Below are 26,828 nucleotides of genomic sequence, written 5' to 3'. Positions count from 1 at the left end.
AAAAGACTGGAGAAGTGACACTGCTTGCTCCCAGTCTCTTCAAAACTCAGCCGTTTTTGCTTTCCTTGGCCGAACTCGGCGGGCTTCAGAGCCTGACGATGAAGGTCCACACCCAACAATTTCTCTATTTCTGAAATTTAATGGGCAGAAAATGGCCCACTAGGGTAACCAAGCAGGGGTAGCATGGCCGAGGGGTCTAAGGCGCTGGATTTAGGCTCCAGTCTCTTCGGGGGCGTGGGTTCAAGTCTGTTACACATCTGGCTGCCATTTTGGAGTATGGCCCAAATGCTTTGATTAGGTAATTCAGTTGTGTTTGATTAGAGATGGAATTGCAATCAGCAGGGAGGGATGCCTCCAAGAGTGTAAGCATGAAGAATTTCAACTGATTTAACAATGGAGAAGTGAGAAACTAAAAGAAAAAATTGGCGAAAATGGCCCACGGAAGGCATTCTCATTAATGAGGGCCAGACACCTAAAGTGTCCTCTGAAAAGGTGCAAAAGCAGCTGAAAATATGCACCCTCTTGAATCAGAGACAACAATAACTTGCAGGGAGGGGGGCCTCCAAGAGTGTAAAAAAACAAAAATGAATTTAAAAAAACAAAATTAATTTAAATATAATAATAATGTATAGCACACAGGGGTGCCCAATCCTGCTCTGTGCAGGACAGTCGATCGGCAGGACTGAGAGTTTTTGGTGAACTGACAGCTACCTCTAGGTAGTCCATAAAAATAAAAAGCAGGGAGGGGGGCCTCCAAGAGTGTAACTGCGTCCCCCCTCTACTTAGTAGGCATTTCCACCTGTCGAGGAGCTCCTTCAAAGCCTGAAGAATTTCAACTGATTTAACTATGGAGAAGTGAGACACTAAAAGAAAAAATTGGCGAAAATGGCCCACGGAAAGCATTCTTACAAGGTAGCGTGGCCGAGCGGTCTAAGGCGCTGGATTAAGGCTCCAGTCTCTTCGGGGGCGTGGGTTCAAATCCCACCGCTGCCAAGTCTGCATTTTAGAAGGCACCTGTGAAAAGACTGGAGAAGTGACACTGCTTGCTCCCAGTCTCTTCAAAACTCAGCCGTTTTTGCTTTCCTTGGCCGAACTCGGCGGGCTTCAGAGCCTGACGATGAAGGTCCACACCCAACAATTTCTCTATTTCTGAAATTTAATGGGCAGAAAATGGCCCACTAGGGTAACCAAGCAGGGGTAGCATGGCCGAGGGGTCTAAGGCGCTGGATTTAGGCTCCAGTCTCTTCGGGGGCGTGGGTTCAAGTCTGTTACACATCTGGCTGCCATTTTGGAGTATGGCCCAAATGCTTTGATTAGGTAATTCAGTTGTGTTTGATTAGAGATGGAATTGCAATCAGCAGGGAGGGATGCCTCCAAGAGTGTAACTGCATCCCCCCTCTACTTAGTAGGCCTTTCCACCTTTCGAGGAGCTCCTTCAAGGCATGAAGAATTTCAACTGATTTAACTATGGAGAAGTGAGACACTAAAAGAAAAAATTGGCGAAAATGGCCCACGGAAGGCATTCTCACAAGGTAGCGTGGCCGAGGGGTCTAAGGCGCTGGATTTAGGCTCCAGTCTCTTCGGGGGCGTGGGTTCGAATCCCACCGCTGCCAGCAGAGGTTTTAATGAGGGCCAGACACCTAAAGTGTGCTCTGAAAAGGTGCAAACGCAGCTGAAAATATGCACCCTCTAAAATCAGAGACAACAATAACTTGCAATTATTATAATGACACTTCAAAAATGAATTTTAAATATAATAATAATGTATAGCACACAAGGGTGTCCAATCCTGCTCTGTGCAGGACAGTCGATCGGCAGGACTGAGAGTTTTTGGTGAACTGACAGCTACCTCTTGATTTTGAGTTTAACTGAGACACATCTGGCTGCCATTTTGGAGTATGGCCCAAAATGCTTTGATTAGGTAATTCAGTTGTGTTTGATTAGAGATGGAATTGCAATCAGCAGGGAGGGTTGCCTCCAAGAGTGTAACTGCATCCCCCCTGTACTTAGTAGGCATTTCCAACTGTCGAGGAGCTCCTTCAAGGCATGAAGAACTTCAACTGATTTAACTATGGAGAAGTGAGACACAAAAAGAAAAAATTGGCGAAAATGGCCCACGGAAGGCATTCTCACAAGGTAGCGTGGCCGAGCTTTGATTAGGTAATTCGATTAGGCTTTGATTAGGTAATTCAGTTGTGTTTGATTAGAGATGGAATTGCAATCTGCAGGGAGGGGGGCCTCCAAGAGTGTAACTGCGTCCCCCCTCTACTTAGTAGGCATTTCCACCTGTCGAGGAGCTCCTTCAAAGCATGAAGAATTTCAACTGATTTAACTATGGAGAAGTGAGACACTAAAAGAAAAAATTGGCGAAAATGGCCCACGGAAAGCATTCTTACAAGGTAGCGTGGCCGAGCGGTCTAAGGCGCTGGATTAAGGCTCCAGTCTCTTCGGGGGCGTGGGTTCAAATCCCACCGCTGCCAAGTCTGCATTTTAGAAGGCACCTGTGAAAAGACTGGAGAAGTGACACTGCTTAATCCCAGTCTCTTCAAAACTCAGCCGTTTTTGCTTTCCTTGGCCGAACTCGGCGGGCTTCAGAGCCTGACGATGAAGGTCCACACCCAACAATTTCTCTATTTCTGAAATTTAATGGGCAGAAAATGGCCCACTAGGGTAACCAAGCAGGGGTAGCATGGCCGAGGGGTCTAAGGCGCTGGATTTAGGCTCCAGTCTCTTCGGGGGCGTGGGTTCAAGTCTGTTACACATCTGGCTGCCATTTTGGAGTATGGCCCAAATGCTTTGATTAGGTAATTCAGTTGTGTTTGATTAGAGATGGAATTGCAATCAGCAGGGAGGGATGCCTCCAAGAGTGTAACTGCATCCCCCCTCTACTTAGTAGGCCTTTCCACCTTTCGAGGAGCTCCTTCAAGGCATGAAGAATTTCAACTGATTTAACTATGGAGAAGTGAGACACTAAAAGAAAAAATTGGCGAAAATGGCCCACGGAAGGCATTCTCACAAGGTAGCGTGGCCGAGGGGTCTAAGGCGCTGGATTTAGGCTCCAGTCTCTTCGGGGGCGTGGGTTCGAATCCCACTGCTGCCAGCAGAGGTTTTAATGAGGGCCAGACACCTAAAGTGTGCTCTGAAAAGGTGCAAACGCAGCTGAAAATATGCACCCTCTAAAATCAGAGACATCAATAACTTGCAATTATTATAATGACACTTCAAAAATGAATTTTAAATATAATAATAATGTATAGCACACAAGGGTGTCCAATCCTGCTCTGTGCAGGACAGTCGATCGGCAGGACTGAGAGTTTTTGGTGAACTGACTGCTACCTCTTGATTTTGAGTTTAACTGAGACACATCTGGCTGCCATTTTGGAGTATGGCCCGAAATGCTTTGATTAGGTAATTCAGTTGTGTTTGATTAGAGATGGAATTGCAATCAGCAGGGAGGGTTGCCTCCAAGAGTGTAACTGCATCCCCCCTGTACTTAGTAGGCATTTCCAACTGTCGAGGAGTTCCTTCAAGGCATGAAGAACTTCAACTGATTTAACTATGGAGAAGTGAGACACAAAAAGAAAAAATTGGCGAAAATGGCCCACAGAAGGCATTCTCACAAGGTAGCGTGGCCGAGCGCTCTAAGGCGCTGAATTAAGGCTCCAGTCTCTTCGGGGACGTGAGTTCAAATCCCACCGCTGCCAAGTGTTCATTTTAGAAGGCAATTGTGAAAAGACTGGAGAAGTGACACTGCTTGCTCCCAGTCTCTTCAAAACTCAGCCGTTTTTGCTTTCCTTGGCCGAACTCGGCGGGCTTCAGAGCCTGACGATGAAGGTCCACACCCAACAATTTCTCTATTTCTGAAATTTAATGGGCAGAAAATGGCCCACTAGAGTAACCACGCCGGGGTAGCATGGCCGAGGGGTCTAAGGCGCTGGATTTAGGCTCCAGTCTCTTCGGGGGCGTGGGTTCAAATCCCACTGCTGCCAGCAGAGGTTTTAATGAGGGCCAGACACCTAAAGTGTGCTCTGAAAAGGTGCAAAAGCAGCTGAAAATATGCACCCTCTAAAATCAGAGACAACAATAACTTGCAATTATTATAATGACACTTCCAAAATGAATTTAAATATAATAATAATGTATAGCACACAGGGGTGCCCAATCCTGCTCTGTGCAGGACAGTCGATCGGCAGGACTGAGAGTTTTTGGTGAACTGACAGCTACCTCTTGATTTTGAGTTTAACTGCGACACATCTGGCTGCCATTTTGGAGTATGGCCCAAATGCTTTGATTAGGTAATTCAGTTGTGTTTGATTAGAGATGGAATTGCAATCAGCAGGGAGGGATGCCTCCAAGAGTGTAACTGCATCCCCCCTCTACTTAGTAGGCCTTTCCACCTTTCGAGGAGCTCCTTCAAGGCATGAAGAATTTCAACTGATTTAACTATGGAGAAGTGAGACACTAAAAGAAAAAATTGGCGAAAATGGCCCACGGAAGGCATTCTCACAAGGTAGCGTGGCCGAGCGGTCTAAGGCGCTGGATTAAGGCTCCAGTCTCTTCGGGGGCGTGGGTTCAAATCCCACCGCTGCCAAGTCTGCATTTTAGAGGGCAATTGTGAAAAGACTGGAGAAGTGACACTGCTTGCTCCCAGTCTCTTCAAAACTCAGCCGTTTTTGCTTTCCTTGGCCTAACTCGGCGGGCTTCAAAGCCTGACGATGAAGGTCCACACCCAACAATTTCTCTATTTCTGAAATTTAATGGCCAGAAAATGGCCACTAGAGTAGCCAAGCCGGGGTAGCGTGGCCGAGTGGTCCAAGGCGCTGGATTTAGGCTCCAGTCTCTTTGGGGGCGTGGGTTCGAATCCCACCGCTGCCAGCAGAGGTTTTAATGAGGGCCAGACACCTAGAGTGTCCTCTGAAAAGGTGCTAAAGCAGCTGAAAATATGCACCCTCTTGAATCAGAGACAACAATAACTTGCAATTCTTATAATGACACTTCCAAAATGAATTTAAATATAATAATAATGTATAGCACACAGGGGTCCCCAATCCTGCTTTGTGCAGGACAGTCCATCGGCAGGACTGGGCACCCCTTGTCAATGGAGTTTGCAAATTTGACTCATTGAGAGTTTTTGGTGAACTGACAGCTACCTCTTGATTTTGAGTTTAACTGCGACACATCTGGCTGCCATTTTGGAGTATGGCCCAAAGGCTTTGATCAGGTAATTCAGTTGTGTTTGATTAGAGATGGAATTTTAATCTGCAGGGAGGGGGGCCTCCAAGAGTGTAACTGCGTCCCCCCTCTACTTAGTAGGCATTTCCACCTGTCGAGGAGCTCCTTCAAGGCATGAAGAATTTCAACTGATTTAACTATGGAGAAGTGTGACACAAAAAGAAAAAAATGGCGAAAATGGCCCACGGAAGGCATTCTCACAAGGTAGCGTGGCCGAGCTTTGATTAGGTAATTCGATTAGGCTTTGATTAGGTAATTCCGTTGTGTTTGATTAGAGATGAAATTGCAATCTGCAGGGAGGGGGGCCTCCAAGAGTGCAGTGTTAATTTTGTCAGCAAATTTTGATTTAGTTTTAGTCTTAGTCTTTTGACTAAAATGCCATTTAGTTTTAGTCATATTTTAGTCATCTGAATTGGTCTAGTTTTAGTCTAGTTTTAGTCGACGAAATACAATAACATTTTAGTCGACTAAATCTACAGTAGATTTAGTCGCCTAAAATATAATGGGTTTAGTTCAATTGTAATGCATTAATTTAGAATTTCTCTAAAATTTCCAAACCCATATACTCCCGGAGAAAACATCTATTAACCTATTAATATGAATGATTTTTAAGTTTGAACATGCAATACAGATACAGATTTAACTGCTGTTACTTAAAAAATATCTTAAAATGAAAATAAAACCACTTTTCCTAAAGTACAACACAGTCTTCTTTACAATGAATGATATATTCATTCCTTATAACTACTTACACATCATTCTTTATTCTTTCAAGCAGACATTTATTTGTATGAATTAAATATAATTAATCCTTATTAAAGCTATTAACAAACAGTGAATGCTTTTCTCTTTTTCTTTTGTTGCTTGATCAAAATTAAGGACACGGACCGCATTAGGTTTATTGCCACTGTCACTTTAAGACGTCGGATCATGTCCAATGACATGCGGATACAATTGCACTGATGCACATCCGACACACTCAGGGTGCTTCTCATTTCTTATTTATGCATCCTCGTTTCCTTTCCTCGCTTCCTTTCCTAGCTCCTCATCTCCTCCCCTGTAGGTTGTGAGGGAAGGACGCAAGGAAAGAAAATGAGGACGGAGGAATCGAAATGAAAGCTTTTTTTATACATTGGAATACTTGATCACTCGAGCGTCATTTCACAGCGTCATCAGCAGCGCTCAAAGGATCTGCCCTTATGTTGTTGAAGTTTGTTTATTTAAGAAATTCATAATGAATAATAATAAAGCAAGATACCCTGTTGAAATATGTGATATGTGTGGTTTATATAAACTGCAAAGGTAAATTATAAATTATAAATTAAATAAATTAAAAAGATTGTGACCGATGTGAAGGGGGAGGAGAATGTATACGTGCGTCACATTTAGTCAATAAAACACTTCCGCATAGGATACACCTGTGTATCCTCGCTCATAACTCCTCCGAAAGCCTCATCACTTCTCGATCCTCGACTCCTCGCGGTGCAATTAGAGAATTGAAATGTCCTTCTAGATGGCTGTGCTTGATTGGTTTCCGGGTCATAGGATGGAGGACAGAGGAGCGAGGAGGTGAGGAGGGATATTGAGAAGCACCCTCACAGTTTAAGACATAACCAGCATAGTTTACATGAATACTCTCCAAAAAGGACATTTAGACATACTGTTGTGTATTTCTCCACTCAGACACGAAAGAGAGCTCAATTCAGTAGCCTACTCGCGCGCTGTAGGTGTATTGTGCATGACTGCACGCTTCGGGTTAGGTGTGTGCGCAAAGAAAACCGCACCGAATAGAGCTCTTTTTTGCATCGTCACTCTTATTCAGAGATCTATATGTCTGCTCTACTCATTCTCCCAGACGTTCACATTTTTTAACGTTTTATGACCGCGGGGTAGATCACGTTACAGTAGCCTACAAATGTGCGCATCTACCACACACGCAGGACATCTGACGGATCGCTTCCCAAATCGTCACTATCTAACATTTTCGTCTAGTTTTTATTCGTTGACGAAAATGTCAATAGATTTTCGTCATAGTCTTTGTCATTCAAAACTAGGTTTTATTTAGTTATCGTCTCGTTTTCGTCTGTGAAAAAATGTCGTTGACGAATAATTTTCGTCGTTATTTTCGTCAACGAAATTAACACTGCAAGAGTGTAACTGCGTCCCCCCTCTACTTAGTAGGCATTTCCACCTGTCGAGGAGCTCCTTCAAGGCATGAAGAACTTCAACTGATTTAACTATGGAGAAGTGAGACACAAAAAGAAAAAATTGGCGAAAATGGCCCACGGAAGGCATTCTCACAAGGTAGCGTGGCCGAGCTTTGATTAGGTAATTCGATTAGGCTTTGATTAGGTAATTCAGTTGTGTTTGATTAGAGATGGAATTGCAATCTGCAGGGAGGGGGGCCTCCAAGAGTGTAACTGCGTCCCCCCTCTACTTAGTAGGCATTTCCACCTGTCGAGGAGCTCCTTCAAGGCATGAAGAATTTCAACTGATTTAACTATGGAGAAGTGAGACACTAAAAGAAAAAATTGGCGAAAATGGCCCACGGAAAGCATTATTACAAGGTAGCGTGGCCGAGCGGTCTAAGGCGCTGGATTAAGGCTCCAGTCTCTTTGGGGGCGTGGGTTCAAATCCCACCGCTGCTAAGTCTGCATTTTAGAAGGCACCTGTGAAAAGACTGGAGAAGTGACACTTCTCTTCAAAACTCAGCCGTTTTTGCTTTCCTTGGCCGAACTCGGCGGGCTTCAGAGCCTGACGATGAAGGTCCACACCCAACAATTTCTCTATTTCTGAAATTTAATGGCCAGAGAATGGCCCACTAGAGTGGCCAAACAAGCTTGGCCGAGGCGTCTAAGGCGCTGGATTTAGGCTCCAGTCTCTTCGGGGGCGTGGGTTCGAATCCCACTGCTGCCAGCAGAGGTTTTAATGAGGGCCAGACACCTAAAGTGTGCTCTGAAAAGGTGCAAAAGCAGCTGAAAATATGCATCCTCTTGAATCAGAGACAACAATAACTTGCAATTATTATAATGACACTTCCAAAATGAATTTAAATATAATAATAATGTATAGCACACAGGGGTGCCCAATCCTGCTCTGTGCAGGACAGTCGATCGGCAGGACTGAGAGTTTTTGGTGAACTGACAGCTACTGTCGTGGCTAATTGCTGGTCTCTGGTCCTGATCAGTAGTTTTTCAAAGTCTAGTAGGAGTTAGTCTTCAAAAAGTTTTCAGAGTCGAAGTTCCAGGTCTCAGAAGAAGAACTTTATTGAGCAATTCAACAAAGTGAGATGGTCAGCTGAATCATCTGATCTTACAGTGGTTGAAACATAGATTTTACACATCTTTCTTATCGCCAGTGTCCAATTAGTGTTTGTACCGTTATCTCTTACACATTGCTCCTCCTTGGTATCACGCCACCATTAAGATCACATGCTCCGAGGCCTTATTTCTATTGGTGGCGGAGTATCACATGTATAGTTTTTAAAAAAATATTACATCATATATGTTTTTTAGTACTTTCCTGTACCTTGCACCAACGTCATCTATGCATTAAAGGTACTTTTCCAACTCTACATTGCCCTATGGCTAGGGTGACCAGATTTCTCAGAGTGGAATACGGGACAGACACAGAACCCATAGACCCACAACACCTACTGCACACATACAAGTATTTACACTTAATAATATTGTTAGCTATGTAAAAAAATAAATGTAGACTTACATAAAATTGCAGATCAGTGGGAACAAGATGGTTCAACAGCATCATTCACTGTTGCTGTTTTGTATTTTTCACTGGAACCAATTTTTGCCAGCGTGCGCTTGTCTTTTAAGAGTTTATCATAAAATGCGGAGCAGTCCAGTCCGAAATTAATTCGTACGAAAAGCATTGCCTTCTTTGTTGTTACACTCAGTCGAGATTTTTCATCCGTCCATGATGCATTCATTAACGAGAACACACGCTCCACAGGTGCATATGTACCAGGCAGGCATAAAACAAACTCCACAGCCAAAGATAAGACTCCAAAGTTGAGTGACTTGCTCCCCATCTCACTAAACACGTCTGTCCATCTATCAGACACAGCCACCTTGTTTTTGTTCCACTCAGTGATGTGACAAGTGACAATGTTTTTAGCACAGGCCCACTCATCAAAGAGCATGGTTTCGTCAACTGATGTGAGAGCAGGTATTCTTGAGTAGAACTTGCTGAGGCTGCTCTGAATGTCTCTCCATTCTGGAACACTTCTCAGTAGGACCCACTCTAGTTCTCTTGTATTCTCCAGTGAGCAGCTCCAATTGTCAAGGTAATCCACTGATGCTGAGTAAAAGCTTCTCACTGCACAATAAAAATCATCAGCTTTTATGTCACCAGCTTCAACAAGGGTGTCTAACTGTTTTGATGTCAGAGGGAATGAATGATTCCTCCAGCCTGGCCTGCAAGACATTTCTCAGATCATAAATGTGCAAAGCCACTTCTGTGGCAGATATATTTTCTTGCTCTACTGTCGCCAGTGCACGATGGAAAGCTGCAGTTTGCTTAAGTGCAAATCCATGCCAAAGTTTTGTGCAAGGGCTGCTGAATGTGTCTTTTAGAAACTTTGGCCACTTTTCTTGAGAAAGAAAGTATGCACGTAGACCATCAAAAAGGTGCAGAATTCATTCAAGAGCTGGACCAAGAGAGAGGAAACGTGTGCTACCATGCTGCAGTAATTTTTGATAGTCCAGCTGTACAAAGTCACAAAACTCCTTGAGCTCCCTTACGCGCACTGTATAGATATGAAAGTATTTGTATACCTTCACAGCAAAACACTCCAAATCAATTGGTAAGCAATCCACTGCTGTTTGCAGGGTATTGTGGATGATGTGTGCATTACAGCCAATGCCCAGAATATCCCTTCCTAGCTGCATTTGCAGCTTTCTCCAGATATTGCCATTACCAGCTCTTTTAACACCACCAAAGTTTGTGTTAGTGTTATCAGCACAAAGTGCAACTATTTTCTGATCAAGGCCATGTTTTTCAATGACATGGGAAATGTAGGCAGTTTGCAAATCAGATGTCTCACCTGGCAGAGATGAAAATTCAATTATCTTGACCTTTACACCCTCTAGTGGCTAGAAGTATCGCACAAGCACAGGAAACAATTTAATGTCTTTGTGGTTGGATGCATCCACAGTTAATGTGACACAGGAGCACTTGTCCAAATCATGCTGAACTTCTTCCTCTGACAAAGGACCAAGAACGTTGCATATTATAGCCTCAGATTTAGTGCGAGCAGAAGAAAATTTCGGATCATACAATTTCTTGATCAATTTTGCAGTGCAGTCAGCTGACCGAAAACTATGGCCATGAATAACAGAATGGTATGCAAAAAGTCCTTCACTTGCATGCACTTTATCAGATTCGCAACTTTGCTTCACAAAAAATTCGCTGACACTTGGAGTAGCACACTTACTTTTAGCAGCGTCCATGTGCTTTTTTGTGTGCATATGCTGCGTAATGTCGGCTCGGCCTCCGTGAGCAATGGAAAAGCGAGCCCCGCAAATGTCGCATCTTAATTTACTTGCCTCTGATAGTGACTCTCTTTTGAGAAATTTAAACTCTTTTTGAAGATCCTCATTAAATGTACATGTACGCTTCTTTGACATCTTTGCACCTGAGTCAAGCTTATCCGTTTGCTCTCGTCTCGTATACACTTAACTGTGACGTCGGATTCCGCCTTCACTAAATGCAAGTTGATTGAGTGAATTGTGATTGGATGGAATTGTCCTTCTGCCTTCTCTTATTGGATGGAAAAATGTTTTCTCTATGAGGAAAATATATGAGGTGATTTGTTAGTTTTATTATTAGGCTATTTCGAAGAGTACTCGCGCTATCACTCAGGAAAAAATAAAATAAAATAAAAAACCTAAAATATATATTAACGATGAAATACGGGACAAAACATGATTTTTTCATAATAAGTCGGGACACTAAAATTAGAGTTGAAATACGGGACTGTCCCGGGAAAAACGGGACGTCTGGTCACCCTACCTATGGCCTACTGTTGCTCAGCATTACAGCATTCAGACTTGAGCATCAGATAGAGGAGGGGTAACAGAATTCTCCAACACATCCCCGCTTTGGGACTAACTCCAGTCCCACCTTCAATTTTCCCAGGATGTATCTCCATGAGCAGGTCTCTTTCATATCCTACCAATATGATCAATTTAGACCATCCAGTCATTCTACCAATAGACCTGTTATCACAGAGGTACACCCTGGAGGAAGAGTGAGACCAAACATCTCCACCCCCATTTGTCTGGAGTGGAGTAAAAGATCTCGTCTTCCTGTCAAACCATCATTCTCTATATGGACAAAGCAGCTTCAAACATTCAGTGTATTCATCATACAGTGTATAGTCTCGAAGTTACAATTGTCCCACGATGCCAGAGGAACCATGCAGCCGCTTCCTGGTGGCCCGTGGCGCTATCTGGGTTGCTACACCGTTGCCAGAGGTGCCCTGGCAGTGCCTAGGGCGCTATCTGGTGTTGGAGCAGACAGCGGGTTTTTAAACCACCAGTTGAGTCTGCCCTTTGTTGAAACAACAGTAGATGACCGCGCTTGCAAATAATTCCTCTTTTACATCTTATATACAACAGTTCCAGTAGTCTAAATGCACACAATGTCAAGGCTTCTACGTTTTGTTACTGTAATATGCCCATATATGTAAAAAGGTGGATAAAGTGATCTAAAAATAACAAAAACACTCTCATTTCTTTTGCATACAATTACATCACCTCATACCACGGGTAATGTTCTGTTTTAAACCTTCTATTTCCCTTCAGTCTTGCATTAAAATTTGTGACAGCAGTGTGATTATATAAAAACATATCTTAACATGATTATAAGTATAGGATATACAGGACGGGGGCCCTTAAAATAAATGCATAACTGCCCATCTTACTAACTCCCTACTCTACCCATGCATGTTCTAACAAGCTTCCTATTTTTACCCCCAAAAAGAAAGACAGAGTTTTCTAACTCCCTCTCTTGTCAAAAAACAAAGTCAAAAACCTTATAACAAAATTAACAGGTACCCCCAGTCCTTTTACCTTTTTTCATTAGAACTCATCTAACTCATCCAGGCCTGGTCCAATAGGATAGACTCCTGAGTTGCATCCAATGTCAACTCTGTCTCTGACACATTGATCATCTGCTTGGCTCGGGTCATTGACTGAGCAGCTGCAGTGGCCAACATGGATCTGAGAAAAGGTATAACGCAACAGAACAGCAGAAGAGCAACAACAACAACCACAACTATTATTATCTCCACCTTAATCAGCCACTCTGCCCAGGCTCCAAACAAAGAAATTTCTTCATAGCCCTAGTGAAAGTTCCATCGGGGGCTGTGTTATTAGGAATAAATGTGCAGCAGTCAGTCCCAAACATTACACATACTCCTCCTTTATCTGCCAATAACCAATTCAGGGCTTGCCTATTTTGCCATGTCATTTTGCTGGTGGCTTTTAATTGTTGGCCTAGCGCCTCAAGTGCATCATCCGTATAATTAATAAATCTTTGCTGATTGTAGTATATGTAATTTATACATTCAGTATTCTTATTAACAGGTACCCATAGAAGAAATGATTCAAACCCTGACTTTATTTCATCCCTAGCCTTAAATTCATGTGGTATTCCTCTAGGCTGTCCAATTGCATCAATTTTAACATTGGGATCTGGGGTATAAGCTCTCTTAGCTCTGTGCTTATGTCTACTCAACTTTTCTATCGTTTCTTCCTCATTGAGATCCCAGTTTACAATTCCTATTCCTTGAGCTAGCCTCACCCTGGCACAGAGTCCTTTCCAATCAACTAGGGTGGCTCTTAGTCGTTTACCCCCACATAGCCAAAAGAAATCAGCTACTGCTTCAGTTTGATTTTCAAGTGGTCCAATCAGGGGAAAGGATATGGTAGCATTCTCGCAGTTTTCATGAGCACCTGTTACAGACATGTTTTTATTTATTGTTGCTGTGGCATATATTGAGCTAGAGGATTTATATACGTTCGTCTCGTTGTACATCTCATAATCCAGGTGCCAAATTATAGCACATTTACCTTGAAAGGTTCCTACATTTCGATAGCCCATAGTTTTGTTAAAACATTCATACTCCAATGTTTTATCCAGAATGTAATTTTGTGGGGTCTCCTAATTGGCTTTATCTATTCTTACGTCAAGCTCCTTGCATGCACTTCCCCAACCCTCCTGGTTATAAAATCTTTGATAATAGTGGTTCCCTAACATGGCCAGGCACTCAGCTGGACAGTATGGAATTACATGTCCAGTTCTGTTACAATATTGTGAATTAAATCTGGCACACTGCATGTAGTCATATTGGTTTGGTACTATTCTTAACTTCTTCAAAGGTGAGGGTGAGCATAATACACATGTGCCTTGTTTTACCTGTCTTACAGTATACACTGCCCATTTATACCATTCATTATGATAGTCATCATCCAACAGTTTTTCTTTTTGTAGTTCTACTTCCAAATCAACTTCAGTTTGGGTATAATCTTCATGAATAGTCATAGCTTTCTGCAGGGATCTTTTTACATTATGTCTGCGTGCTTTGTTACCTTGTGTTGGTTGAGTCAGGGTGGCTTATCCCACTCAAAGCTTGAGAGGTCTGGTAATTCAGTGTCTGGGGGATTAATTTCTGGGAGGTCAATGTCTGGGAAGTCATTTTCTGGGAGGTCGATTCCTGGGATGCCGATGTCTTGGAGGTTGAGTGTGACAAAGTTGTATGGTTCATCAGCAGAGGGTCCTTCTCCAGGGGATTGTTCGCCTGGAGGCATTGTGTCTGGGGAAGCTGCTGCATGAGGTGTATCACCAGAAAGACCAATACTAGGAGCTCTCTCACCTTCAGGCTCCAGGTCCTCTGAAGGCTGTCCATCATTCCGCTCCGGCATTTCATCCCTTGGCTCAGCGTGTTCAGTCTCCCTAGAATGAGGTTCATCAATGTTAATATCTTCACTTTCAGTTCCCTGCTCTTCTGGGGCATCTTGAGCTATCTCCTCTTGACTCCCTTCCTGACTATCTATTTCCTCCTCTTGCCTTCTAGGTCTCAGCCTTGGGACTCGGGTGCAATGATTCAAATGATACCAGGTTGTGCTGCCCTCTAACTGTACTGCTGTGGGGGTTGCTCTTACTACAGTATAAGGTCCTTCTCTTCGTGGCTCATTCCACCTTCTCCTAAAGACTCTTAGGTATACCTGGTCTCCAGGTACCACCAGACAGGGAACTTCTTCCTCTTCTCTGGGTCCCCTGTTTTGTTCCTGTGAATGAATAGCTTCATGTATAGCAGTCAATTGTCTCATATATGTCCTTAATTCCAATTGTAACTGTTCTAACGGTGGCCCGTCATAAGGTCCTCTCAAATGAGGCACAGGCATTGGTCTCCCAGTCAACATTTCATGGGGGGTCAGATTAGTGATCCTGTTGGTTTGCATTCGATAGCTCATCAGTGCGAGTGGCAACGCATCTACCCAATTAAGCTTAGTGTCCGCACAAATTTTGTTGATTTTGGCCTTAATAGTCCCATTGACCCGTTCCACGAGTCCCTGTGACTCAGGATGGTAGACACACCCCAGTCTCTGCTTGATCCTCAACTGTTGTATTACTGCCTTTACCGTTCTTTGAATAAAAGCAGACCCATTGTCTGAACTGATCTGGGATGGGATACCAAATCTTGGTATGACCTCTCTCGTCAGAAATTTTATCACTGTCTGTGCTCCTTGCTCTGCTGATGGTTCTGCTTCCACCCATCTACTGAATCTGTCTATAATGACCAACATGTACCTTTTTCCTATTACTGCTTTTATCATGTCCATATAATCCATTACTAGATGCTTAAAGGGTCCTTCTGGAACAGGAATAGAGCCTATTGGAGTTGTTGTTCCTTTTCTTACATTGTTCTGTGCGCAAATTTCACATTCACTCAGAAATTCATCTACCCTTGTTTGTAAGTATGGGGACCAGAATCCTTGTCTTTTTATCTTTCTCATAATCTCCCCCCTTCCACAGTGGTCAAAACTGTGGGCGTCAGGTATAAGAATATTAAGCAATGGGGTGGGGGCTATCATAAAACCTTCATGAGACCTCCAGATATTATTAGCATCTCTAGTCGCCCCCCTTTGTTGCCATAAGTGTATTTCAGGTGGTGTAGCTCTGGACTGCATTTGGGCAATACTTTCTATAGTAGGGAGGGGCTGGATCAAAACGGATGGTGCCATTACAGCAGATTGACACCCAGAAGCCAATTTTGCTTGGCTATCTGCGGCGTTATTGCCTTTGATAACAAAATCATTTCCTTTCTTGTGAGCCTGGCATTTGACGATGGCCAATTTGGCTGGAAACATCATAGCATTAATCAATGCAGTAATTTGGTCCCCATGTTGGATTGGGGTTCCATCACTCTTTTTGAATCCTCTTTGTTTCCATACTGCACCGAAAAGATGGCATACCCCATGGGCGTATGCAGAATCCGTATAAATGTTGGCTGCTTTATTTTTGGCCAGCAGACATGCTGCCGTAAGGGCTTTTAGTTCGGCCAACTGTGCTTAACAAGGCTGTTCACAACGTTGTGTCAGCACAGGAGTAAAATTGTCCCCATCTCGTTGTACAACAGCAAAACCAGCATGATTACCCGAGTGATCTCTAAAGCATGAGCCATCTACAAAGTAGCCCACGTCTGCATCAACAATTGGTGTTGATTCCAAATCTGGTCTCAGACGAGTGAATGCTAGAGAGGCAGCAACACATTCCTGAGGTGTTCCTTCCCCCTCTACTGGGACAAAGTTAGCTGGGTTTGTTGTGGTACATCTTTTGATTGTTATATCAGGATAAGTCAACAATGTGGAGTACGCCAAACATCTGGCCTGTGTCAAAACAAAACGTCCCTGTTCCAATAACTCAGCAATCTTATGATGGGTATAGATGATGACTGGATAGCCCATAGTAACAGCAGAGGCTTTCTCAAAAGCAAAGTATACTGCAGCTAGACCTTGTTGATAACATGGTGGGTAGCCTTGGGCTACACTGTCCAATTTGGTGCTATAGTGGGCAATGGGTTGCTTCTTCCGCCCACTGCATGTCTCCTACATCAGGACAGCAGAAGCAAAGCCCTCTTTTCTGTCTGCTACATACAAATGGAAAGTTCTGTCATAATTTGGAATCGTTAATAATGGGGCTGTTTGTAATTCTTTTTTGAGTGAGCTGAATGCTATCAGTGCATCAGGATCCCATTTCAATGGTTCTCTAAGATTTTGGTGACCAGCCTGTCTCATAATGGTCCGCAATGGAGCTGTTTTGATCGCATAATCTTCTATCCAATCAGCACTAAAACCAGTCATTCCCAAAAATGTCATCATTTGACCCACAGTTTGCGGTTGGGGTGCTTTACTAATTCCTTCCAATTGGCTGGGTGATATTGCCTTTGTTTGATGTGCAATTAATCGACCCAGATACTCTACTTGAGGCAAGCAGTATTGCAATTTCTCTTTTGTGGCTTTATGGCCACCTTCTGCTAATTTGGTTAATACTTTAATGGAGTCCTGATGGCACTGTTCCAGCGTTGTTGAACAGATCAACAAATCATCCACATACTGTATTAATGTACTATCCAGTCTTAAGTCTTCTAGATCAAGTTTTAAAACTTGGTTAAACACATGAGGTGAGTGTTTAAATCCTTGGGGCATTCTCGTGTATGTGTATTGTTTACCTTGGTAAGTGAAGGAAAAAAGGTTTCTGCTTTCTTCTGCTAGAGGAATGCTGAAAAATGCAGAGCACAGATCAATCACAGTGAAATAGTTAGCAGCAGGTGGAACATTTGTCAAAAGCGTATGTGGGTTTGGCACCTCAGCTGGCCAGTCTTCCACTACTTCATTCACTGCCCTTAGGTCATGCACTAGTCTCCACTTAGATTTATTGCCTTTTTCTACTGGTAAAATTGGAGTGTTGCAATAGCTAGCGGTCTCAATTAGTACTCCTGCCTCTATTAACCCTTCAATTGTTTTTCTTATGCCTTCTATTGCTTCGCGTTTCAGTGGGTATTGCTGTTTCCTAGGCAGCTGGACTCCTGGTTTAATAGCAATTCTCACAGGGTTCGCTGACTTGACTAGTCCTACATCTGTGTCATGCTTAGACCATAACTGTAGGGGCACCCTTTCTTCCATTTCTATCATTAATTCCTTCATTTTAGAGATTGAGTCATGTTGTTGTTCTGTTTCCACAACCAGTTTTGGGGTACCTATCATATTAGTTACACATAGAATCTTTAGGTGTGTTTAATCTGGTGTTTGTAAAATAAAGGGGTTCTCAGTGGCTTCCCACCGTTTTTCCTTAGCTTTTAACATCATTGGACCTAGATCTTTTGCCCGACATCCTTCAATGACGCACAACGTCACATGTGGGACTGAATTATCAACCCTAAACCATGTTCTGGTGAAGTCACTGTCTTCAATTTGTAGTGCTGCCCCTGTTGGTCCTATAATTATATGGTGTGATCTTAAATGCACTTTCTGGCCCTCAGTTTTCTCTAACCACTCTTTTTCCTGTTCTGGATCCCTAAGGGGGTCATATATCATTGTACAGTGATATTCAGTTTCTGGTGAGGTTGGTTTCAGGAATTGTTCTTTTATATACTTTTCCTATCTATCCAGTGTTTGTCTTAGTCCCTCATCTAAATTCCCAATCCAAAATGCATTAGCTTGTGGTTCCTGTTGATCCATTTCACTCATTACTATCATCTGTTTTATACCTGCACTATCTATATATATCCCTTGGGGAGTGCACCATATCTGTAAATTTAGCTTGCATATTGCATCTCTTCCCAACAGATTGACTGGTGTTTGGTCTGATACTAGCACAGGAATTTTAATTTCAGAGTCTTTGACTTTTATGCTGACATGAGTTGTCATTGGAATTAGCTGCGTTAGTCCCGAGAATCCTACTGTCTTTACATATTTTCCAGACCTGGGGAGGTGTGAGGCATAAGTTGGGCTCAAGCAGGTATATGTTGCTCCTGTATCAAGCATAATAGGTGTTATCTTGTCCTCTATCTTAACCCGCAGCATAGGTTCTTGGTCAGCATTTGATGACAGCATTGGAAGCTGACTCCTCCCCGTAGGATTCTCTGGGCATCCCTAGTATCCTTGGTCCGGGCCACGCCATGGGTTGACGGGGCCAGATACCTGATACTGCTGGTTTTGATTTCCTTGTCGCCCTGGCTGTCTTAGCTGGGGCCCATCTTGGGGCCATAGGTTAACTGGGCAGAATCTCTTGGTGTGTCCAGGCTGATTACATCCCCAACAGGTGCTTGGTTGGTCAGGGTTTCTTTGCTGGTTGTAAAATTGTCTCCCTCTTCCTCTTCCTGGGATTGTTCCATTTCTATTGTCTTGATGTTCAGGAAGGTATATTACAATTGGTGCAGCCAGTTGCTGTGGGTTTCCTGAGTTGACGGGCACATTCTGATTCATGTTGTTTGGTGCCTGCTGGACAGTCTGGGGAGCTTGACTTGGTATGTTGACAGCCGCCATCATGGCAGTCGGGTCGTCTGTCTCCTTCACCGCAGCTTGCAGTTTCTTCTTTTTGTTGATTGATTCATCCAGCTGCAACTGGGTTAGTTTTCTTTGAAGATCTCTTTCTTGGTTTTTCAGCTTCTGCTCATTTTTTCTGTGTTGTTCTACTGCATGAGCCACATGGTCACTAAATTATTTAGGTGACTTTGAGGTCAGTCCCACCACATCTTCTAACTTGGCTTTCACTGGTGCAGGCATGGCTTCCACAATGGCAGTTCTGAACAGTGCTGTTATTACTGGGTCATGTTCGGGGTCTCTCTCCAATTCTTGCTTCCACTTCCTTGCTTGTTTCTGGACATAGGTGATTGGGTTTTCTCCGTCTCCTATTGGCTCTCCTTTCAGTGATTTTGGGTCCATTTGGGTCTGATAATATTTTCTCAGCACTTGCCATATCGCTGGTCTGCATTGGTCCAGTGGTCTGGCGTCCATTCTAGGTGAATCAATCGCCTGATGTAGTCCTGCGTCCTGTAAGATCTCATTAGTCCTAGCTCCTCCCATGCATTTAGCCAGCAGGGCCTTAACATCTCCAAGGGCCAAAATCTTGCCCATTGTCTCTTCTTCCAGCGATCTGATCCACTTGCCAGCTCCTTCATGTAAATCAAGTAGGTGGGCTATCAGTCCTTCCAGATCCTGCCCCGCCCACGGCACATACTGTCCCTGTTGACCTTTAATTAGGATGGGGCACTGCACAGTTTCTTCCTTCAGTGGGTCCTCCTCTTGTTTGCATGTACTTATCATAGGGCAAAACTTATGATTTTCCATATGCCAGTCTTCTTCTCCCCTATACATGCTTGGTTTCTTTAGTGCCGTTCCCTTAGGTTGTATGGGGTGGCTGGTGGGGCAGCTGGCGAGATATCCTCAAGGAGTAGGGTCCCTGTCACACTCTTGACTTCCCTGCGAGGTCTGGCTGGGCTGAGTGAGCGTGACTTGTGCTTTCGGCGGTTCTGATGTCTCTGGTGTTCTTGAGGTTCGTGTTGTTCTGAGCCCGTGACATTCTTCAGGGATTCCTGTAAGCGTTTAAAGCTGTGATTGATTTGTTCTTCTGTTGTCCTTATATCTTGTTCCAGCTCATCACATTCTTGTTCGAACAGCTGATTGGTGTCTACTTCCTGGTTCAGTTTTTCCCCAAGACTCTGCAGGGCTTTCGCTGCATAATGGTATGGATTAGACAGGGTGGGGTTCTTGCGTTCAGTAAGGTGTTTCCTATTCAAGCTGCTACCTTGGCTTCCATCATGGCTTGATGGCCCCTTTTTAGTGGTATGATGCTTCAAACATGTCAGCATCTGCCAATATTTTGTGGTCATAACCTGTATTCCTGTGGTCTTCTCTTTCCTCCTCCTCTCTTTCTTCTTCCTCATCCTGCGTATCTGTGAGGGTTACGTTGCCTTTGATCTTCACAGTGCCCTCCATCAGGGGGAGCTGTTTACCAGTCATATCATAGGGTGTGAGCTAATGCTCTCCTATGCCTTTCTTTCCCGTATTCACTGAGTCCCTCCCACATTTGTTTTTCCCTTGACTTCAAACTTTTTCCTTTAAACCTTTTTCTGACTGTTTATCGTCTCTTTATCTTTTTGCTTTATTTGCAATCCGTCTATTCATGCGCTTAAAATTTTATTCACACACTTCTATCCCTTCTTCAATATCAAAAGTATGTAGAAAGCCCCAATGTTCAGTCTTAATTCTCTTTCAACAGACGCTGGGTTTCTCTATCTGGATCACAGTATTTGCAGTCTGGCGAATGGCCAATAGTGGACCAAACCAATTCTTTGGAGTGTTCTTTGTTTTTTTGGTAAGCACAGTTTTTCACTTGATTTTTACTTGTTAGTTTTATTTTATCCATTAATTTCTAATACATTTTTATACTTCTTTTTTCTATTTATTCTTTATTCTGGACTTTTTTCTGCTTCTGCTGCTATTTCTCACTAATTGGTTCCACTGTCCTCTGCTTCCCAGCACTATCACTGATTAATGACTAGTTAATGCACCTCTTGGCAGAATGCCCGGGAGAGCCTCCGTCTCTCTATATTTTAGTCTTCTGGTGTATACTTTTACATTCTTTAACTCAATTCTTTTAACTTTTCTTACCTTTTTATGTAAAAAACTTTAGCTAATAATTATTATAAGGATTTTAAATGTTTTTGTTCTTTATCTATACTTTACCTTCCTTACTTTGTGCACATTTTAATACCCCCTATTCTCTTTCACAAAAGACAGACAGACAAACAAACAGGTGGTCAGTGTACTTCCTACACTGCCTGGCGCCTTTTAAACACTTCTTTTACTAGACAGTGTACTCTTACTTCATGAGCGCAATCTCCACGCTATGCACTTCTTGCTTTTTGAGACAAACACACATACAGCAGCTTCTTTGGACCTGGAAATCAGACTCCCTTCTTATCTTTTATCTCTCAGTTGTTTTTTAGGTTCTTTTGCAGTGGGGTTTTATAATTGCAGAGCAATCATCAAGCGTGTCAGCTTCTCAGAGGCAATTCACAAAACAAAATATAAGCAAAAACTGCTTACCTGATTTTTGGCCGGCCTTTGTTTTGTGAATGCCACCGTCAGCGTCAACACCACGATGATCTCCTGACCCCAAGCCTGCTCCTGGCTGGCTCGCCAATTATGTCGTGGCTAATTGCTGGTCTCTGGTCCTGATCAGTAGTTTTTCAGAGTCTAGTAGGAGTTAGTCTTCAAAAAGTTTTCAGAGTCGAAGTTCCAGGTCTCAGAAGAAGAACTTTATTGAGCAATTCAACAAAGTGAGATGGTCAGCTGAATCCTCTGATCTTACAGTGGTTGAAACATAGATTTTATACATCTTTCTTATCGCCAGTGTCCAATTAGTGTTTGTACCGTTATCTCTTACACATTGCTCCTCCTTGGTATCACGCCACCATTAAGATCACATGCTCCGAGGCCTTATTTCTATTGGTGGCGGAGTATCACATGTATAGTTTTTTAAAAAATTACATCATATATGTTTTTTAGTACTTTCCTGTACCTTGCACCAACGTCATCTTTGCATTACATGGGTTTTTAGGTACTTTTCCAACTCTACATTGCCCTATGGCCTACTTTTGCTCAGCATTACAGCATTCAGACTTGAGCATCAGATAGAGGAGGGGTAACAGAATTCTCCAACACTACCTCTTGATTTTGAGTTTAACTGAGACACATCTGGCTGCCATTTTGGAGTAGCCAAGCCGGGGTAGCGTTGCCGAGGGGTCTAAGGCGCTGGATTTAGGCCCCAGGCTCCAGTCTCTTCGGGGGCGTGGGTTCGAATCCCACCGCTGCCAGCAGAGGTTTTAATGAGGGCCAGACACCTAAAGTGTGCTCTGAAAAGGTGCAAAAGCAGCTGAAAATATGCACCCTCTTGAATCAGAGACAACAATAACTTGCAATTATTGTAATGACACTTCCAAAATGAATTTTAATAATATAATAATAATGTATAGCAGGACAGTCGATCGGCAGGACTGAGAGTTTTTGGTAAACTGACTGCTACCTCTTGATTTTGAGTTTAACTGCGACACATCTGGCTGCCATTTTGGAGTATGGCCCAAATGCTTTGATTAGGTAATTCAGTTGTGTTTGATTAGAGATGGAATTGCAATCTGCAGGGAGGGGGGCCTCCAAGAGTGTAACTGCATCCCCCCTCTACTTAGTAGGCCTTTCCACCTGTCGAGGAGATCCTTCAAAGCATGAAGAATTTCAACTGATTTAACTATGGAGAAGTGAGACACTAAAAGAAAAAATTGGCGAAAATGGCCCACGGAAGGCATTCTCATTAATGAGGGCCAGACACCTAAAGTGTCCTCTGAAAAGGTGCAAAAGCAGCTGAAAATATGCACCCTCTTGAATCAGAGACAACAATAACTTGCAGGGAGGGGGGCCTCCAAGAGTGTAAAAAAACAAAAATGAATTTCAAAAAACAAAATTAATTTAAATATAATAATAATGTATAGCACACAGGGGTGCCCAATCCTGCTCTGTTCAGGACAGTCGATCGGCAGGACTGAGAGTTTTTGGTGAACTGACAGCTACCTCTTGATTTTGAGTTTAACTGAGACACATCTGGCTGCCATTTTGGAGTATGGCCCAAAATGCTTTGATTAGGTAATTCAGTTGTGTTTGATTAGAGATGGAATTGCAATCAGCAGGGAGGGTTGCCTCCAAGAGTGTAACTGCATCCCCCCTGTACTTAGTAGGCATTTCCAACTGTCGAGGAGCTCCTTCAAGGCATGAAGAACTTCAACTGATTTAACTATGGAGAAGTGAGACACAAAAAGAAAAAATTGGCGAAAATGGCCCACGGAAGGCATTCTCACAAGGTAGCGTGGCCGAGCTTTGATTAGGTAATTCGATTAGGCTTTGATTAGGTAATTCAGTTGTGTTTGATTAGAGATGGAATTGCAATCTGCAGGGAGGGGGGCCTCCAAGAGTGTAACTGCGTCCCCCCTCTACTTAGTAGGCATTTCCACCTGTCGAGGAGCTCCTTCAAAGCATGAAGAATTTCAACTGATTTAACTATGGAGAAGTGAGACACTAAAAGAAAAAATTGGCGAAAATGGCACACGGAAGGCATTCTCACAAGGTAGCGTGGCCGAGCGCTCTAAGGCGCTGGATTAAGGCTCCAGTCTCTTCGGGGACGTAGGTTCAAATCCCACCGCTGCCAAGTCTACATTTTAGAAGGCAATTGTGAAAAGACTGGAGAAGTGACACTGCTTACTCCCAGTCTCTTCAAAACTCAGCCGTTTTTGCTTTCCTTGGCCGAACTCGGCGGGCTTCAGAGCCTGACGATGAAGGTCCACACCCAACAATTTCTCTATTTCTGAAATTTAATGGCCACCTAAAGTGTGCTCTGAAAAGGTGCAAAAGCAGCTGAAAATATGCACCCTTGTGAATCAGAGACAACAATAATGGCGAGAAAATGGCCCACTAGAGTAGCCAAGCCGGGGTAGCGTGGCCGAGGGGTCTAAGGCACTGGATTTAGGCTCTAGGCTCCAGTCTCCTCGGGGGCGTGGGTTTGAATCCCACCGCTGCCAGCAGAGGTTGTAATCAGGGCCAGACACCTAAAGTGTGCTCTGAAAAGGTGCAAAAGCAGCTGAAAATATGCACCTTCTTGAATCGGAGACAACAATAACTTGCAATTATTATAATGACACTTCCAAAATGAATTTAAATATAATAATAATGTACAGCACACAGGGGTGCCCAATCCTGCTCTGTGCACGACATTCGATCGGCAGGACTTAGAGTTTTTGGTGAACTGACAGCTACCTCTTGATTTTGAGTTTAACTGCGACACATCTCTTCGAGGGCGTGGGTTCAAATCCCACCGCTGCCAAGTCTACATTTTAGAAGGCACTTGTGAAAATACTGGAGAAGTGACACTTCCTGCTCCCAGTCTCTTCAAAACTCAGCCGTTTTTGCTTTCCTTGGCCGAACTCGGCGGGCTTCAGAGCCTGAAGATGAAGGACCACACCCAACAATTTCTCTATTTCTGAAATTTAATGGCCAGAAAATGGCCCACTAGAGTAGCCAAGACAGGGTAGCCTGGCCGAGGGGTCTAAGGTGCTGGATTTAGGCTCCAGTCTCTTCGGGGGTGTGGGTTCGAATCCACTGCCAGCAGAGGTTTAATGAGGGCCAGACACCTAAAGGGTGCTCTGAAAAGGTGCAAAAGCAGCTGAAAATATGCACCCTCTTGAATCAGAGACAACAATAAAAAAATTTTTACACTTCTGGTCTTCGGGGTCAATATGACCCTACATTGAAATGAATGGGAAAATCGAAAAAAATGTGTTTTTTATTTTTCATTTCTCAAAAAAAATCAAAAAATCCAGAATAAATCTGAAAATTTCCATACCGCAATGAAGTCCTGGTACCAGAGCACAAATGCAATGTGGAACGAACATGATCACTTGCACACACACGTGTACGCGCACACGAACACACATAAACGTATGACTCCAATAGAAAGCATTTTTATTGAAATTGGCGAATAAAATCAATAATTCCTGCATAAATTTGAAAATTCTCACACATAAATGAAGGCCTGGTACTAGATCATTAATGCAATGTGGAATGAACATTAACACACACACACATGTGTGCCCACACAGACAAAAATACCCACACAGATAGAGAGATGTGTGACTGCAATAGAGAGCATTTTTATAGAAATTGGGAAATAAAATCAATAATTTCTGCATAAATCTAAAAATTTTCACACACAAATGAAGGTATGATATGAGAGCACAAATGTAATATGGAAAGAACGTGACTGCACACACATAACATACACACAGAGAGACACACAAACAAACAAACAAACAAACAAACAAACAAACAAACAAACAAACAGGTGTGACAGCAAAAGAGAGCATTTTTATAGAAATTGGGAAATAAAATCAATAATTCCAGCATGAATCCAAAAATGTTCACACATAAATGAAGGCCAGGCATTAGAGAAAAAAACAATGTGGAATGAGCATGATTACACACACACACACACACACACACACACACACACACACACACACACACACACACACACACACACACACACACACACACACACACACACACACACACACACGCACACACACACACACACACACACACACACACGTGTGCACACACAAACACACACAGACACAGGTGTTTATTCTTCACTCCTGTTCATATCCGCCTATAGCTGTATGTTTTTTGTTTTTATTTCCTTTTTTAAAAATTAATTTCTGATTCTAAAGTTAATCATTTTATACATTTCGATAATTGAAATAATATGAAATTGCTATCAAGTATTTTCTTTTAGTGGTAACTTGTGGCGTTATTGCAAATTTATTTGGCATTACTGCAATATTTATATAGCATTATTGCAATAACAAGATACTTAAAAAGACCTCAAACAACAACCAAAATAATTAAAAACTTTGACAAAATACTGATTTAATGTATTTTAAGCGTTTAAATATATATATTCATAACAAAAGCTGTTATAAGAGCAGTAAGTCACATCCAGAAAAATGAATGGATCTCTATGGGGCCTCTGCTGGAAGTAGATGGTAATTACACTTTAAGGCTAAAAACATATTATCTACAAAAAAAACATCTAACCAGCAGATGTCAGAATTATGCATCTAACACCTAGTCCTAGACCAATATCCAGACACAATTCCCATTTAAATTTGATCATCATTAATGTGTTTTTTTTTTCATAAAAAAATAATATTTCATACGTATGCTAATGGTGTAGTTTAGGAATTCTGCAGTAAATAAGTAAAAAAGTACTTCATATCTCCCAAAACACAGCATTAATGAATAGATTAGAAGTAAACAAAAAAAATGATATATTATTTGTATGAATAAAAATGTATATTTTTTGTACAATTACTCTATCAATTGTTGGGGTCGTATAGACCCCAAAGCCCTGAAGTGTAAACAGGAAATGAAGTCCTTTGTGGGGGTTAAGCCTTGTGTTATGTTGCGGGTCAATTTGACGCGTTAAGATTTTCCAGTTGTTGGAAATACTGGTTACCCTATGTTTTTTGTCTTGATATTTTGTGACTTTTTCTCATTTATCATGATGAACATGCATGCAAAGTTTCAACATGCTGATGTGTTTTGACATATGCAAACAAAATTACTATTACGTTTGTGATGTTCGCGGGTCAATTTGACCCACATATTTTAACGCTCTAAGGCAACTGTACTGACCCAAAATAATAAAATGTATTGGTTATATATATATATATATATATATATATATATATATATATATATATATATATATATATATATATATATATATATATATATATATATATATATATATATATAAAAATTTACTACCTTATGAAGCTTAAAATTTGCTTTTCCACACTTATTTCAATACAGAAAAATACTTTGTCAGCAACAGATTGTCAGCAACAAAAATTAGCTATCATTTTTTTTTTTTACCTGAAATAATATTAAACCTTTGTT

At 42.4% G+C, this 26,828-nt stretch overlaps 11 non-coding genes across 11 annotated transcripts; all 11 read left to right on the top strand.

Annotated features, from left to right (window-relative positions):
* Window positions 1-911: 911 nt before the first annotated feature.
* On the top strand, window positions 912-993 carry trnal-aag (transfer RNA leucine (anticodon AAG)). The gene has a single exon. It is a non-coding gene; the product is annotated as a tRNA-Leu (tRNA).
* Window positions 994-1,531: 538 nt separating this feature from the next.
* On the top strand, window positions 1,532-1,613 carry trnal-uag (transfer RNA leucine (anticodon UAG)). The gene has a single exon. It is a non-coding gene; the product is annotated as a tRNA-Leu (tRNA).
* A 785-nt stretch (window positions 1,614-2,398) lies between these two features.
* trnal-aag (transfer RNA leucine (anticodon AAG)) lies at window positions 2,399-2,480 on the top strand. The gene has a single exon. It is a non-coding gene; the product is annotated as a tRNA-Leu (tRNA).
* A 538-nt stretch (window positions 2,481-3,018) lies between these two features.
* trnal-uag (transfer RNA leucine (anticodon UAG)) lies at window positions 3,019-3,100 on the top strand. Its single transcript has one exon. It is a non-coding gene; the product is annotated as a tRNA-Leu (tRNA).
* An 807-nt stretch (window positions 3,101-3,907) lies between these two features.
* Window positions 3,908-3,989, top strand: trnal-uag (transfer RNA leucine (anticodon UAG)). The gene has a single exon. It is a non-coding gene; the product is annotated as a tRNA-Leu (tRNA).
* Window positions 3,990-4,509: 520 nt separating this feature from the next.
* Window positions 4,510-4,591, top strand: trnal-aag (transfer RNA leucine (anticodon AAG)). Its single transcript has one exon. It is a non-coding gene; the product is annotated as a tRNA-Leu (tRNA).
* A 202-nt stretch (window positions 4,592-4,793) lies between these two features.
* trnal-uag (transfer RNA leucine (anticodon UAG)) lies at window positions 4,794-4,875 on the top strand. Its single transcript has one exon. It is a non-coding gene; the product is annotated as a tRNA-Leu (tRNA).
* Window positions 4,876-7,798: 2,923 nt separating this feature from the next.
* Window positions 7,799-7,880, top strand: trnal-aag (transfer RNA leucine (anticodon AAG)). The gene has a single exon. It is a non-coding gene; the product is annotated as a tRNA-Leu (tRNA).
* Window positions 7,881-22,049: 14,169 nt separating this feature from the next.
* trnal-uag (transfer RNA leucine (anticodon UAG)) lies at window positions 22,050-22,138 on the top strand. Its single transcript is given in 2 exon segments — window positions 22,050-22,087; window positions 22,095-22,138. It is a non-coding gene; the product is annotated as a tRNA-Leu (tRNA).
* A 1,297-nt stretch (window positions 22,139-23,435) lies between these two features.
* Window positions 23,436-23,517, top strand: trnal-aag (transfer RNA leucine (anticodon AAG)). Its single transcript has one exon. It is a non-coding gene; the product is annotated as a tRNA-Leu (tRNA).
* A 281-nt stretch (window positions 23,518-23,798) lies between these two features.
* On the top strand, window positions 23,799-23,887 carry trnal-uag (transfer RNA leucine (anticodon UAG)). The gene is given in 2 exon segments: window positions 23,799-23,836; window positions 23,844-23,887. It is a non-coding gene; the product is annotated as a tRNA-Leu (tRNA).
* Window positions 23,888-26,828: the final 2,941 nt, after the last annotated feature.

The sequence above is a fragment of the Siphateles boraxobius genome, unplaced genomic scaffold, assembly GCF_051911475.1.
Source record: "Siphateles boraxobius isolate OS27281-9 unplaced genomic scaffold, OSU_SipBor_1 12, whole genome shotgun sequence".
NCBI classification, from domain to species: Eukaryota; Metazoa; Chordata; class Actinopteri; order Cypriniformes; family Leuciscidae; genus Siphateles; species Siphateles boraxobius.
Note: the sequence above shows the minus strand (reverse complement) of the source record. Positions and strands in the feature narration are given on the sequence as shown.